General features: G+C 54.2%; 1 protein-coding gene across 3 annotated transcripts in view; it reads left to right on the top strand.

The window, feature by feature from the left end:
• Positions 1–1,191: 1,191 nt before the first annotated feature.
• ST3GAL2 (ST3 beta-galactoside alpha-2,3-sialyltransferase 2) overlaps positions 1,192–12,211 on the top strand; it is a 67,067-nt gene continuing 56,047 nt past the window's right edge. For all 3 annotated transcript variants that reach the window (XR_009214249.1, XR_009214248.1, XM_032157876.2), the window contains exon 1: positions 1,192–1,463. The gene's annotated coding sequence lies outside the window, so the exon portion shown is untranslated. The remainder of the gene's footprint in view (positions 1,464–12,211) is intronic.

Raw genomic sequence — 12,211 nt, forward strand, 5'->3', positions numbered from 1 at the left:
GCCACTCAGGAAGCTGAGGTGGGAAGATCTATTGAGCCTGGGAGGTTGAGGCTGCAGTGAGTCGTGATCACATCACCGCACTCCAGCCTGGGCTACAGCGAGACCTTGAGCAAAAACAAAGAACGTTCCTGTGCTAAAGTGGACTAGACTGGGACCCTGCCTTCCCGGGTTTGGCTCTTCAGGGCCATTATTAATTATCCCACAGAAAGGCCATCCTTGAAAGAGGATACCGGTGTGCTAGCAGCAAACACCAACAGCAGATGTTATCAGGTTATCAAAGTAGTAACCAGCAGCATGAGCAACACCTGGAAACGGGGTAGCAATGCCAATTCTGGGGCCTGCCCTAGAAGCTGAGGGTGGGGGCAGCTGCGTTTAAACAAGCTCGCCAAGAGGATGCCATACACACCAAAAATTCAGAACCACTTCAGCCTGTTGGAGGGCGAAACTGCAGTCCACCTGGAGTTTCATAAAGGTTTTGAAATAGGTGCGGAAGTTAGGGAAAGGATGGGCTAATAAAAGACATGGCAAATATTTAAAATGCATTCACTTTACCCTCAATAGTAGGAAGCTACGGGCATCTACGAGAGAGCCTGCAAGGGGGAGATGCCCCGGTGGATGAGGAACCAATAGACACTCTGCCCCCTTTACCTCTTTTCCTAGGTGGGGAACACAAAGTCCAGCGAGGCCAAACCCCCGCCCGCACCGCTGATGGGGTCCCTCTCCCCTCAGGCCAGGGCGCAGCGGCCCCACCGCAGCTCGGGCTTTCAGCACCCGGGCGTGAAGCCAAGCTGGCCTCAGGTCGCGGCTCTTTGAGAGTGCTAGTGGGAACAGTGCCCTCCGGCCGGGCTCGTCCACAGCTGGCCACAGCAGCATCTGAGAGGCGTCCTCGGCTAGTGTGCATCTCCCTGGGAACCCAGGTATCCGACCCGGCTCGGGGCCATCTGCTCCAGCCGCTGGAGCCCGGCCTTCTGAGAATGAAGACTTCCCATCCCCCTCCGCTTCCCCTCCGGCGCGGCGGACCCCCTGAGTCCTAGCGAAACTACAAAGCCCACAATCCCTGGGATGCGCGCGCTGTCTTCTGGGAGATGTAGTCCTGGATGCGGGACGCCCCCAGCGGCCCAGCGCCGCTGGACTCCATATCCCAGCATGCCGGCCCGCGTGCGGCGGGGCGGAGGGAGGGAGAGACGGGGAGGATGTGAATGGGGTGGGGGCAGTCGCCCCTGTCCCCCACCCTTCCCTTCAAGCCGGGCAGGGGTGGGGGGAGGGGCCGGGCTGAGGCGGCGGCGGCGGCGCTCGAGGAGGGTTGGGCCAGGCAAGGGCGGGACTAGCCCACGGCGGGCGGACAAGAGAGTCGCGAGCTAACGGGTCCGGACGACAGCGGCGGCGGCGACGGCTTTCTGCGCGGGCGGAGGCGGCGGCAGGAGCGGCGAGCATGGCCCGCGCGGCGCCGGGCGCTGACTGAGGTGCGCGCGAGGGATGAGGGCGGGCGGGATGCGGAGCGCCCCAGGCCCCCGGCTGCCCAGACCTCCCCTGCGCGGGCAGCTGGCGCGGCCCAACGGCCCAGACCGGCCCGTTCCAGCCCGGCAACTTCCCCCGGGCCGGGGCGCCGGGCTCCCTCGTGTGGGCGGGGGTCCGTGCGCGTTGGCCTCATTCCGGATCCCCGCCTTCTGCTTTGCACTTCCAGCCGCTCTCAGCCTCCCAGGGCTCCCGCTCCGCTCCTTTGCCGGCAGCCCCCTGCCCCAGCCCCAGCCCTCGAAAGAGCTCCCCGCCCTGGTCCCGACTTCCAGTCCACTCCCTAGTTCGTACCCCTAACCCTGGCTTTCCCGGCCTCACTCTTGGTCAGAGCCTGTCTGCCCCATCAGCACCTCTCTCCTCTCTCCCCTGTGATCTTTCCCCTACCTGGCACTGTCCCCTAACTATCCTCAGTGGCCCAGTTCTCACGGCTCGACCTTCCTACTTTGGGGAAACTGAGGCACGGCTTAAGCCAGAAACTTGGCCAATGCGCCAGTTCCGTGGAGGCTGGCCTGAACCCCGTCTCCTCTCTCCTGTTCCTTCTCTGCCTTGGAATGGAAGTCATTTCTTCCCCCCGGTCATTCCCCTGTAACTGGACCAAACTTCCACCCCCTGCTACAGCTCTGGGCTGAGCTCACTTGAGTCTCCCCTTAGCTTCCTGCCGCTCCTGTTGGCCTTCCCTCCTTCGCATAGCCCACTCCGGGTCCCCTCTGCCTGTAGAAGAGTCAGCACCCATTGCTTGCTTGCTCAAGTTAGCCTTTCGATTTATCTTTTGCCAACTGCATCCATCTCCCGTCTCCCATCTTGCTTCTTGCTTTACAGCTGCGTAAGGGAGCGGGGGACTGAGTCAAAGGTGGTGTTGGAGAGAAAGGGGCTAGAGAGGTGCTGGGGGCAGGCAGGGACCTGGGGCCTCTTTTCAGTCAAAGCCTCCGGGGGGGTACAGGGCACTCTGGGACCTCTGGCCAGTAACACACTCCCGCCTCGTCTTTGGGACGGATGTTTGGAAGCTGGTTGGCCACCTCTTCCTCGCCTGGTGGGCTCTGAAGCCCCTCTCAGGTGGAAGGTATCGCTGGTTTTTAGAGAGATGGTGGCATAAGAGGAGTCTGGGAGACCACACCCCTAAGCTTCATCTTGCTTCTGCTGCTAACTTTGGAGGGGTTGCCCTTTCAGGGAGGGATGCCTGCTAGCTGCCCTGATCTCTCTGTGGAGGAAGGCACAGAGTATGTGGGCGGTGATCTCAAGTTTAGTCGTGAGGCTCAGGATTTAGAGGGAACGAGGGCTCAGAGAGGTGGCACAGATTTGCCTGTATTATTCAGGTTTTTTGTTTTGTCCTCTTAAGATTTTTTTTTTTTTTGCGGGGGGCGGAGGGGGATGGTCATCCATTCTACCCCAATCCCCAGTTTCCCAGTGGGATGGGTGGAGGAAGGGAGGGACGGGAGGCTCTAGGAGTTCTGTGGGGTCCTGAAGGAGCAATCTTGATCTGAACCAGATGGTTCACTGCTTCAGCAACCCCCTTCCCAGCCCTCCCCTCTTGGCTGTGAATTGGATGCTTTTAACCTTGTAACTTGAGAATGGAGGAAGGGAGGCCAGGGGGCCAACTGTCTGTGCGGGTGTTTATGTCTGCCTCTGCACCCTTGCTTGCAAGCCTGGCAGGAGCCTGTGGGAGTGACCCTGCCTGGGAGTGCATTGTTGTGATGTGCTGTGGCACGCTGTTGGCTCCTGGGAACTTTTGGAATGCAAATCCCAGATAAAGCCAAGCTTCTAAGAGCCACTGGCTATGGCCTCAGGGGAGCATTTCTACTCCAGCCAAGCCTCAGGGTAAGGACCACTCTTCTCGAGAAGGCACCTGGGATTAAGGAGTCTGCAATACCAGGATTGGGGATTTGGGGAGGCTTGGTTTTTCCATGTCTTTTCATGGCAAAAGAAGACCTGAGGGAAGGCCGGGCGCGGTGGCTCAAGCTTGTAATCCCAGCACTTTGGGAGGCCGAGGCGGGCGGATCACGAGGTCAGGAGATCGAGACCACGGTGAAACCCCGTCTCTACTAAAAATACAAAAAAAATTAGCCGGGCGTGGTGGCGGGCGCCTGTAGTCCCAGCTACTCGGAGAGGCTGAGGCAGGAGAATGGCGTGAACCTGGGAGGTGGAGCTTGCAGTGAGCCGAGATTGCGCCACTGCACTCCAGCCTGGGTGACAGAGCGAGACTCCGTCTCAAAAAAAAAAAAAAAAAAAAAAAAAAAAAAAAGACCTGAGGGGTAGGGTCTGGGGAGAAGGGTGCGAATTGGATTATTTTGCATTGTCCTGTACCACATCCTGCCTTATTTTGGCAGTATTTGTATACTTCATTTTGGCTCTCATTAGATTGTGGATGCTCTTCAAATGTGTCCTCATTTTCTGAAATACCACCACCTGGCTTGGTCCTTAGCACATAGTGGGTGTTCAGTAAATGAATTACAGCGGAAGGTCTCATGGTTACAGGTTTAGGGAAGGATCCTTCACATCTGACTGAGAGTCATAGTCCCCTGGAGAGCTGGTTAAGGCACAGATTGTGTGTGGGGGGGAACTCCAGAGTTTTATGGCTTAATCTGGGTGGAGCCTATATTTTGCATCTCTCTCCAGCTCCCTAGGGCTAACACTTTGAGAATCACTGGTTTGGGGCCATCACAATTGCTTGAGAGATTAATCCAAGCAGATGTGAAGTCTTTTTTTTTTTGAGATGAAGTCTCACTCTGTTGCCCAGGCTGGAGTGCAGTGGCACGATATCGGCTCACTGCAGCCTCCGCCTCCAGGGTTCAAGCGATTCTCTTGTCTCAGCCTGGTTGGCCACCCCTTCCTGGGGTGACAGGAACCTAGGATTACAGGCATATGCCACGACACCCGGCCACTTTTTGTATTTTTAGTAGAGACGGGATTTCACCATGTTTGCCAGACTGGTTTCGAACTCCTGACCTCAGGTGATCTGCCCGCCTTGGCCTCCCAGAGTGCTGGGATTACAGGTGTGAGTCACCGCTCCTGACCAGATGTCTTTTTTTGAGATGGAGTCTTGCTTTGTCACCCAGGCTGGAGTGCAGTGGTGTGATCTCAGCTCACTGCAACCTCCGCCTCCCAGGTTCAAGCTGTTCTCCTGCCTCAACCTCCCAAGTAGCTGGGATTACAGGTGTCTGCCACCATGCCTGGCTAATTTTTGTATTTTTAGTAGAGATGGGGTTTCTTCATGTTGGCCAGGCTGTTCTCGAACTCCTGACCTCAGGTGCTCCGCCCGCCTCAGCCTCCCAGTGTTGGGATTAGAGGCGTGAGTGACTGCGCCCAGCTAGATGTAGTCTTTTTTATTTTATTTTATTTTATTTTGAGACGGAGTTTCCCTCTTGTTGCCCAAGCTGGAGTGCAATGGCGAGATCTCGGCTCACTGCAACCTCTGCCTCCCAGGTTCAAGCGATTCTCCTGTCTCAGCCTCTGGAGTAGCTGGGATTACAGGCATGCACCACCATGCCTGGCTAATTTTTGTATTTTTTTAAAATTTATTTTTATTTTTTATTTTATTTTTTGAGATGGAGTTTCACTCTTGTTGCCCAGGCTGGAATGCAATGGCACGATGTCGGCTCACCACAACCTCCACCTCCCGGGTTGAGGTAATTCTCCTGCCTCAGCCTCCCAAGTAGCTGGGATTACAGGCATGCACCACCATGCCCATCTAATTTTTTTGTATTTTTAGTAGAGATGGAGTTTCTCCATGTTGGTCAGGCTGGTCTCAAACTCCCGACCTCAGGTGATCCACCCACCGTGGCCTCCCAAAGTGCTGGGATTACAGGCATGAACCACTGCGCCCAGCCAGCTAGATGTAAAGTCTTAAGAGGGACTTTCTTCCACCTTACTTCCCCACCAGGCTGTTCTGGCAGCTGTACTGGTTTGGCTTTTCTTTTTTTTTTTTTTTTTTTCTTTTTTTTTGAGACAGAGTCTCGTTGTCGCCCCGGCTGGAGTGCAGTGGCGCGATCTCGGCTCACTGCAGTCTCCGCCCCCCGGGGTTCACGCCATTCTCCTGCCTCAGCCTCCCGAGTAGCTGGGACTACAGGCGCCCGCCATCTCGCCCGGCTAATTTTTTGTATTTTTAGTAGAGACGGGGTTTCACTGTGTTAGCCAGGATGGTCTCGATCTCTTGACCTTGTGATCCGCCCGCCTCGGCCTCCCAAAGTGCTGGGATTACAGGCGTGAGCCACCGCGCCCGGCTGGCTTTTCTTTCATTCTGATGCTGCCCAGGATTGGTAATGATTGCGGGGACACTGCTTCATGGTTATTTGAAGCAAGGCCCCACAACCAAGCAGGAAATTTAGGAGTCATGGTTTTGGAAAAGGGTGGCTGTGTGGACATAACGAAGCAAATTGCTGAACCGGGCCCTCGTCTGGCCTGTGCCTGTTTCCCCAACCAAGTAGGTTGGGGTGCCTGCCAAGTAAAGTCCTGCCATGGCTGCACACTGGACAGGATGCCTGGGAGTCTTTGAAATTTAGAAATGTAGGAGGCATCACTTAACATTGTGCTTTGCAAAGCATTTTCCAGCTGTTGTTTTACAGGTCAGTGGAACATCTATAAGGCAGATACAGACCCAAGTAGGGTTACTGAGGAACAGAGAGATACACTGTGGGTCACACAGCGGCCCTGGGACTCCTGATTCCAACGCCAACGGAGTGGCTGCTAAACCAGTTGCTGCTAATAGCTTGAATTATGGCTGCTGTTCATTGAGTGCTTGCTGCCAGCCAGGCACAGTGCTAGATGCTCTCAGGTGTTGGCGAATCCTCACAGCAACACTGCAAGTTTGGCGTTGTTGCCGCTGCTTTGTAGATGAAGAACTGAGACTTACAGAACTTACCAGACGTGCCCAAACAGACAGCAGGAGGATCTGGGGTTGAAATTCATGTCTTCCTGACACACAGCCCCTGCTCTTAGTTCTTGCTCCTTGTTGTGCTCAACAAACCTTAATTGTCCTTTGGGGTTGTCTGCCCCCAAATTCTGATTTTTTTTTGTTTGTTTTTGAGACAGAGTCTCGTTCTGTCGCTAGGCTGGAATACAGTGGTGTGATCTCGGCTCACTGCAACCTCCGACTCCTGGGTTCAAGCGACTATCATGCCTCAGCGTCCCGAGTAGCTGGGATTACAGGCATGCACCACCACACCCAGCTAATTTTTGTATTGTTACTAGGGACAGGGTTTTGCCATGTTGGCCAGGCTGGTCTCGAACTCCTGACCTCGTGATCCGCCTGCCTCGGCCTCCCAAACTGCTGGGATTATAGGTGTGAGCCACTGTGCCCAGCCAAGTCTGAGTTTTTTTGAGCTGAGAACTATGCTGAGTGTTGTGGAGGAGACAGTAATGTCCAAGCTGCTGTTCCCTGGGAGGGGGATAAGACAAGTCCGCCAATAGATCTACAGTGGAAATGTGGCCAGTTAAAGGAGGTCGAAGTCATCCCCATAGGGGGCTCAGAAAAGGCATTTGGGATGGGCCTCTAAGGGTAGGTTTCCAAGCAGTGCCTGTGGGCTGGAGGGGGTGTGCAGGCCAACAGGTACAAAGAAAGGCTATCACAAGGCACATTTAGGGAGTTGTCCCTTTTGTCTAGAGCATGGGGGATTTATTTAGAAAGTAGTAAGGAATCCTCTTTGGTTGCAAGCAGCAGCTTGGCTGCCTTTGGCAGGAAAGCACTTCCTTGGAAAGCTGTGGGAACTATAAAATCAGAGTGATGACTCAGGACCCAGGTTCCCTCCAGGGTCTTGGAGTGGGTGCAGCAGGAAGCAAAGGCCAGTCTCTTCAGGGAACCGCTGTTGCCAGGATGCATCTGCTCCAGCTGTGCTCAGTCATTTTGTCATCATTGCTTGGGATAATATCTGAGGGAGGAAGTGTCTGGTTGGCCCAGCGTGGGCCATGTTCCCTTGTTCCCTTCCTTGGCTAGGGAAGGGCTGGTGGCATGTTGGGCAGTTCCCTTGTATCCCTGCATCCAAAAGCAAAAGTCTCCAGAAGGAGAGAAAATAGACACTGCAGAAAATCAGTCCAGACAGGTGCTAGATAAGGACTTGAACTGACATGTGGTGAAGCAGGGGGCTTTAGTCTTGACTAGTTTCTGAGCAGACCGAGGGCAAACTGGCAGCAGGGTATGCTGGATCATAAGGGGACAGGGAGAGGAAGGAGGGAGGAGATGGAGAACTAGATAGAGTCCAGGTAAGGTATCATGCAGGCTGGCACTTGGCAGTAGAAGTGGAAAAGGAGACGGAGTCTAGAGAGCTTGCAAAAGTAGCTGTCTTCCGAGCAGACACTTGATGGGCTGGGGCTTGGAGTTTTAGTGCCTGGTGATGAGAGCTGGTTCCTTTACTGAAATGGGGCAGTCAGGAGGAGAAAGAATTTAGGAGAAGGTGATGTGGCCTTGCTTTGGAGGAGCTGTGTGCTTATGCTGACTGCACACCTGGAATCCTGGTGAGCTGCCTGAGGTTGGGGGCCTCGCCCTGAGGCGGTGGGTCCGCCGAGCCCCAGAGGCTCTCTATGTGCTGGACACAGCTGGGGCTCTCTGCCAGCTGGTTGCTTTTGCATCTCTTCTGTTTCCACATGCAGCCCGGGATGGGCTTCTCCTCCTTCCCCTTCTGTCCTTTCAGTTCCCGTGTCCCAGCTTCCGTCCCACACACCTGAGTCCTTACCAACTAAAGGGCCTGGCCCTGCTTTCTGAGACCGAGTTTTCCTTCCTCTCTGCTCAGAATGCTTGTTAATGATAAGTCCTCATCAGCTATTAGGGTAGACATCTCCAAGTGACATGTCGCAAGAAGGGGGTCTGAACTTTGCCTGCTATCTGGGGGAAATCAGGCTTTTTCCTCCAGTTATGCTGTGCTCATCAGGGACCCCTGCCTATGTCCCTAACCAGCCATTTTAGACTACTTCTTGTTGCTATTTATAAATCATTGTTGTAGTTACAACATTTTTTTTTTTTTTTGAGAGGGAGTCTTGCTCTGTCGCCCAGGCTGGAGTGCAGTGGCGCGATCTCGGCTCACTGCAACCTCCGCATCCCGGGTTCACGCCATTCTCCTGCCTCAGCCTCTCCGAGTAGCTGGGACTACAGGCGCCCGCCACCACGCCCGGCTAATTTTTTGTATTTTTGGTAGAGACGGGGTTTCACCGTGGTCTCGATCTCCTGACCTCGTGATCCGCCCGCCTCGGCCTCCCAAAGTGCTGGGATTACAAGCATGAGCCACCGCGCCCGGCCAGTTACAACATATTGTCAAGCTTCCATGTTGCCGTTGTGGACCTTGTAGGTTCTAGGGCACAGGCTGGGCTTTGGGCAATCCTAGCTTTCTAGCTGAGCCCTGGCAGTTTCCTGCTGCAGAAATGGGTGGGAGGGAGGGAACAGAGTTGTCTTGGGTGGAGGCAGGAGGAGCTATGCTGAAGGGTGCCTTATCCCTGCAGATTCTTTTTTTTTTTTTTTGAGACAGAGTCTTGCTCTGTCGCCCAGGCTGGAGTGCAGTGGTGCGATATCTGCTCACTACATGCTCCGCCTCCCGGGCCTCCTGGGTTCACACCATTCTCCTGCCTCAGCCTCCCGAATAGCTGGGATTACAGGCGCCCGCCACGGCGCCCGGCTAATTTTTTTTGTATTTTTAGTAGAGACGGGGTTTCACCGTGGTCTCACCGTGGTCTCGATCTCCTGACCTCGTGATCCGCCCGCCTCGGCCTCCCAAAGTACTGGGATTACAAGCGTGAGCCACCGCGCCCGGCCCCCTGCAGATTCTTAGAGCAGGTCATCTTCCTGGAGTGAAGAGGACTTTCCCTCAATTCAAATATATGTGCTGTTTTACCATCTATTAATGCAGTGGATACTACCATGTACAATAAGGTGAACAAGGGCTAAGGTAAATCTAGAGGAAAAAATGTAATTTTTAAAAATTTTACCAATCATGCTAAATGGGGCCTCGCTGTGTTACCCAGGCTGGAATACAGTGGTGCTGTCATAGCTCACTGCAGCCTTGAACTCTTGGGCTCAAGTGGTCCTTCCGCCTCAGCTTCCTGAGTAACTGCAACTACAGGTGTACACTATTTTGTGCCCAGCTAAGTTTAAAAAAAAAAATTTTTTTTAAGATGGAGTCTCTCTCTGTTGCCCAGGCTGGAGTGCAGTGGCATCATCTTGGCTCACTGCAAGCTTCGCCTCCCGGGTTCACACCATTCTGCTGCCTCAGCCTCCCGAGTAGCTGGGACTACAGGCGCCCACCACCACACCCGGCTAATTTTCTTGTATTTTTAGTAGAGACGGGGTTTCACCGTGTTAGCCAAGATGGTCTCGATCTCCTGACCTTGTGTTCTGCCCGCCTTGGCCTCCCAAAGTGCTGGGATTACAGGCATGAGCCACCACACCTGGCCAAATTTTTTTTTTTTTTTTTTTAAAGAGATGGGAGTTTTGCTGTGTTTCCCAGGCTGGTCTTGAACTCCTGGCTTCAAGTGATCCTCCCACCTGGCTAAATTTTATTTGCATGATGGTGATAATTAACACAACACACGTAGTTCTGGTATCAGATGTTGAAAACAATCCAGCTTCTTCTTTCTGATGCTATTGGTTTCCAGGTGAAGGGGCCCGTCCTTCTAGGAGGTGGCATTGAGGGGCTCAGGGGAAGAGAGGGGACCCTGAGGTGTTGAGGCATGACCCAAGGACCTGCTCTGCCTTTTCTGTCTTGACTGAGCAGTCCTAGGCCTGCGGGCAGGCAGCAGCCCCCCAGCGTCAGCAGGTCAGCAGCCTTTGGAGGGAGAAAATTGGCAACAAATGTTAATAGCTAATTGGTCTACAGGGAACTACTTTGGTGTGGAAAAATCAACAAGTTATTTGTGTGGCTAAAGGGAACTTAGAGGGACTAGGGCTGACAGTGAAGAGGGGAAGGTGAGGAGAGGCACAGGTCAGGAGATTGCCCCGCCCTGCCACCCCCACCTCTCCACCCCCTGCTGCTTCCCCCATGCCCCCTCCTTCCTGTCTTCTTCACAGGCTTCCTTTTTGTTTGCAAGGGACATTAGTAGAATATGGAATCTCCCCTGCCCTGTAAGTCAGGTTTCCCCAATGTTTGTTCCTACCCAAGTTCAGTTAAACACAAAGCACCAGCGATTTGATGCAGGCAGTGAATTGGAACCTGAGTTTCAGGGGGAAGTGAAAGTTTCTGTGGGCCTGTGTGGAGTCCGTAGGCTACACAAGAAAAGATGGCAGCAACCAAAGGGAATGAGGCTGTGTGGGAAAGTAAAGGGAGAGGAGAGAGCCCTGGCCTCCTCGGTTCCCACCTCTCTTGGGTGCTCTAGGGAGCAGTGTGAGTCCTGGGTTCAGGTTGCCACACCACAAGGGAGTTTCTGGGGCCTGGCCGTCTCTCTGCTCCTTCCTGTCTCAGAGGGCTTAGTATTTCCCTGGATCCAGGCCTGTTTAGTGTTTGGCTGGTTCCTGGGGCCTCCAGCATGGCTCAGGGGAGACCCCAGGTCCATGGGTAGGAGGAGATGGTGAGGAGAGGAATAGGGACCCCATTCAGGCTCCCCTTGTGAAGGAATCCAACATTGGCATTTCCTTAGACGGGAAGAGGCTGTGGCATGGGAAGCAGGTCAATAGTTTGTGTCAAGGAGGTGCAGCCCAAGAGCACAGTGGTGGCTGTGTGATGAACGATTTTCCTCAGTGCCTGAAAAGCAATTTGCTCTTGTCCTTAAAGCAGCAGTGGGCAGACTTCTAGAATGAGTGTGAGTTTTTTTTTTTTTGAGACGGAGTCTTGCTCTTTCGCCCAGGCTGGAGTGCAGTGGCACGATCTCGGCTCACTGCAAGCTCCGCCTCCTGGGTTCACGCCATTCTCCTGCCTCAGCCTCTCCGAGTAGCTGGGACTACAGGCGCCCGCCACCACGCCCGGCTAATTTTTTGTATTTTTAGTAGAGACGGGGTGTCACTGTGGTCGGGATCTCCTGACCTCGTGATCCGCCCGCCTCGGCCTCCCAAAGTGCTGGGATTACAAGCGTGAGCCACCGCGCCCGGCTATGAGTGTGAGTTTTAATCTCAAGTGGCAGTGCCCAGCTGTCTGCATTCCTCAGCCCCTTCAGACCTGGCTCAGGTATTTTGGAGGGCATTGTCTTCCACCCATGCTGCCAGTCCTGGCAGTTCCTGCCCAACCTGGATCCCTGGGCATACCTTGCCACTAATGCTGTGCAGACAGAGTGAGGCCTGCTGGCCCTCTGTTGGCAGCCCAGAGGCCCAGGTGGAGGCCTGGGCTGGCCCAGGGCCCAGGAACCTCAGAGCAGGTCTGTTTGGCTGTCCTCAAGGGAAAGCAGCTTGTTATTCTCAGGGGGCATGAGGGTGCAGCTGATTTTCACAGTCCAGGGCTTGGTCTGGTTGAATGTATATAGGATTCTTGCTGCCTTAGCTACCCACAGGGTTTTGGTGCTGTGTGACCCAGGGCAAGTCATTACCCCTCTCTAAGCCTGGGAGGCCAAGGCGGGCGGATCACCTGAGGTAAGGAGTTGAAGACCAGCCTGGCCAATATGGCAAAACCCTATTTCTACTAACAATACAAAAAATTAGCCGGGTGTGGTAGAGGGTGCCTGTAATCTCAGCTACTGGGGAGGCTGAGGCAGGAGAATCACTTGAACCCGGGAGGCGGAGGTTGCAGTGAGCCGAAATCATGCCATTTCCCTCCAGCCTGGGCAATAAGAGTGAAACTCTGTCTCAAAAAAAAAA

This window comes from Hylobates moloch, unplaced genomic scaffold, assembly GCF_009828535.3.
Source record: "Hylobates moloch isolate HMO894 unplaced genomic scaffold, HMol_V3 SCAFFOLD_6, whole genome shotgun sequence".
Taxonomy (NCBI): domain Eukaryota; kingdom Metazoa; phylum Chordata; class Mammalia; order Primates; family Hylobatidae; genus Hylobates; species Hylobates moloch.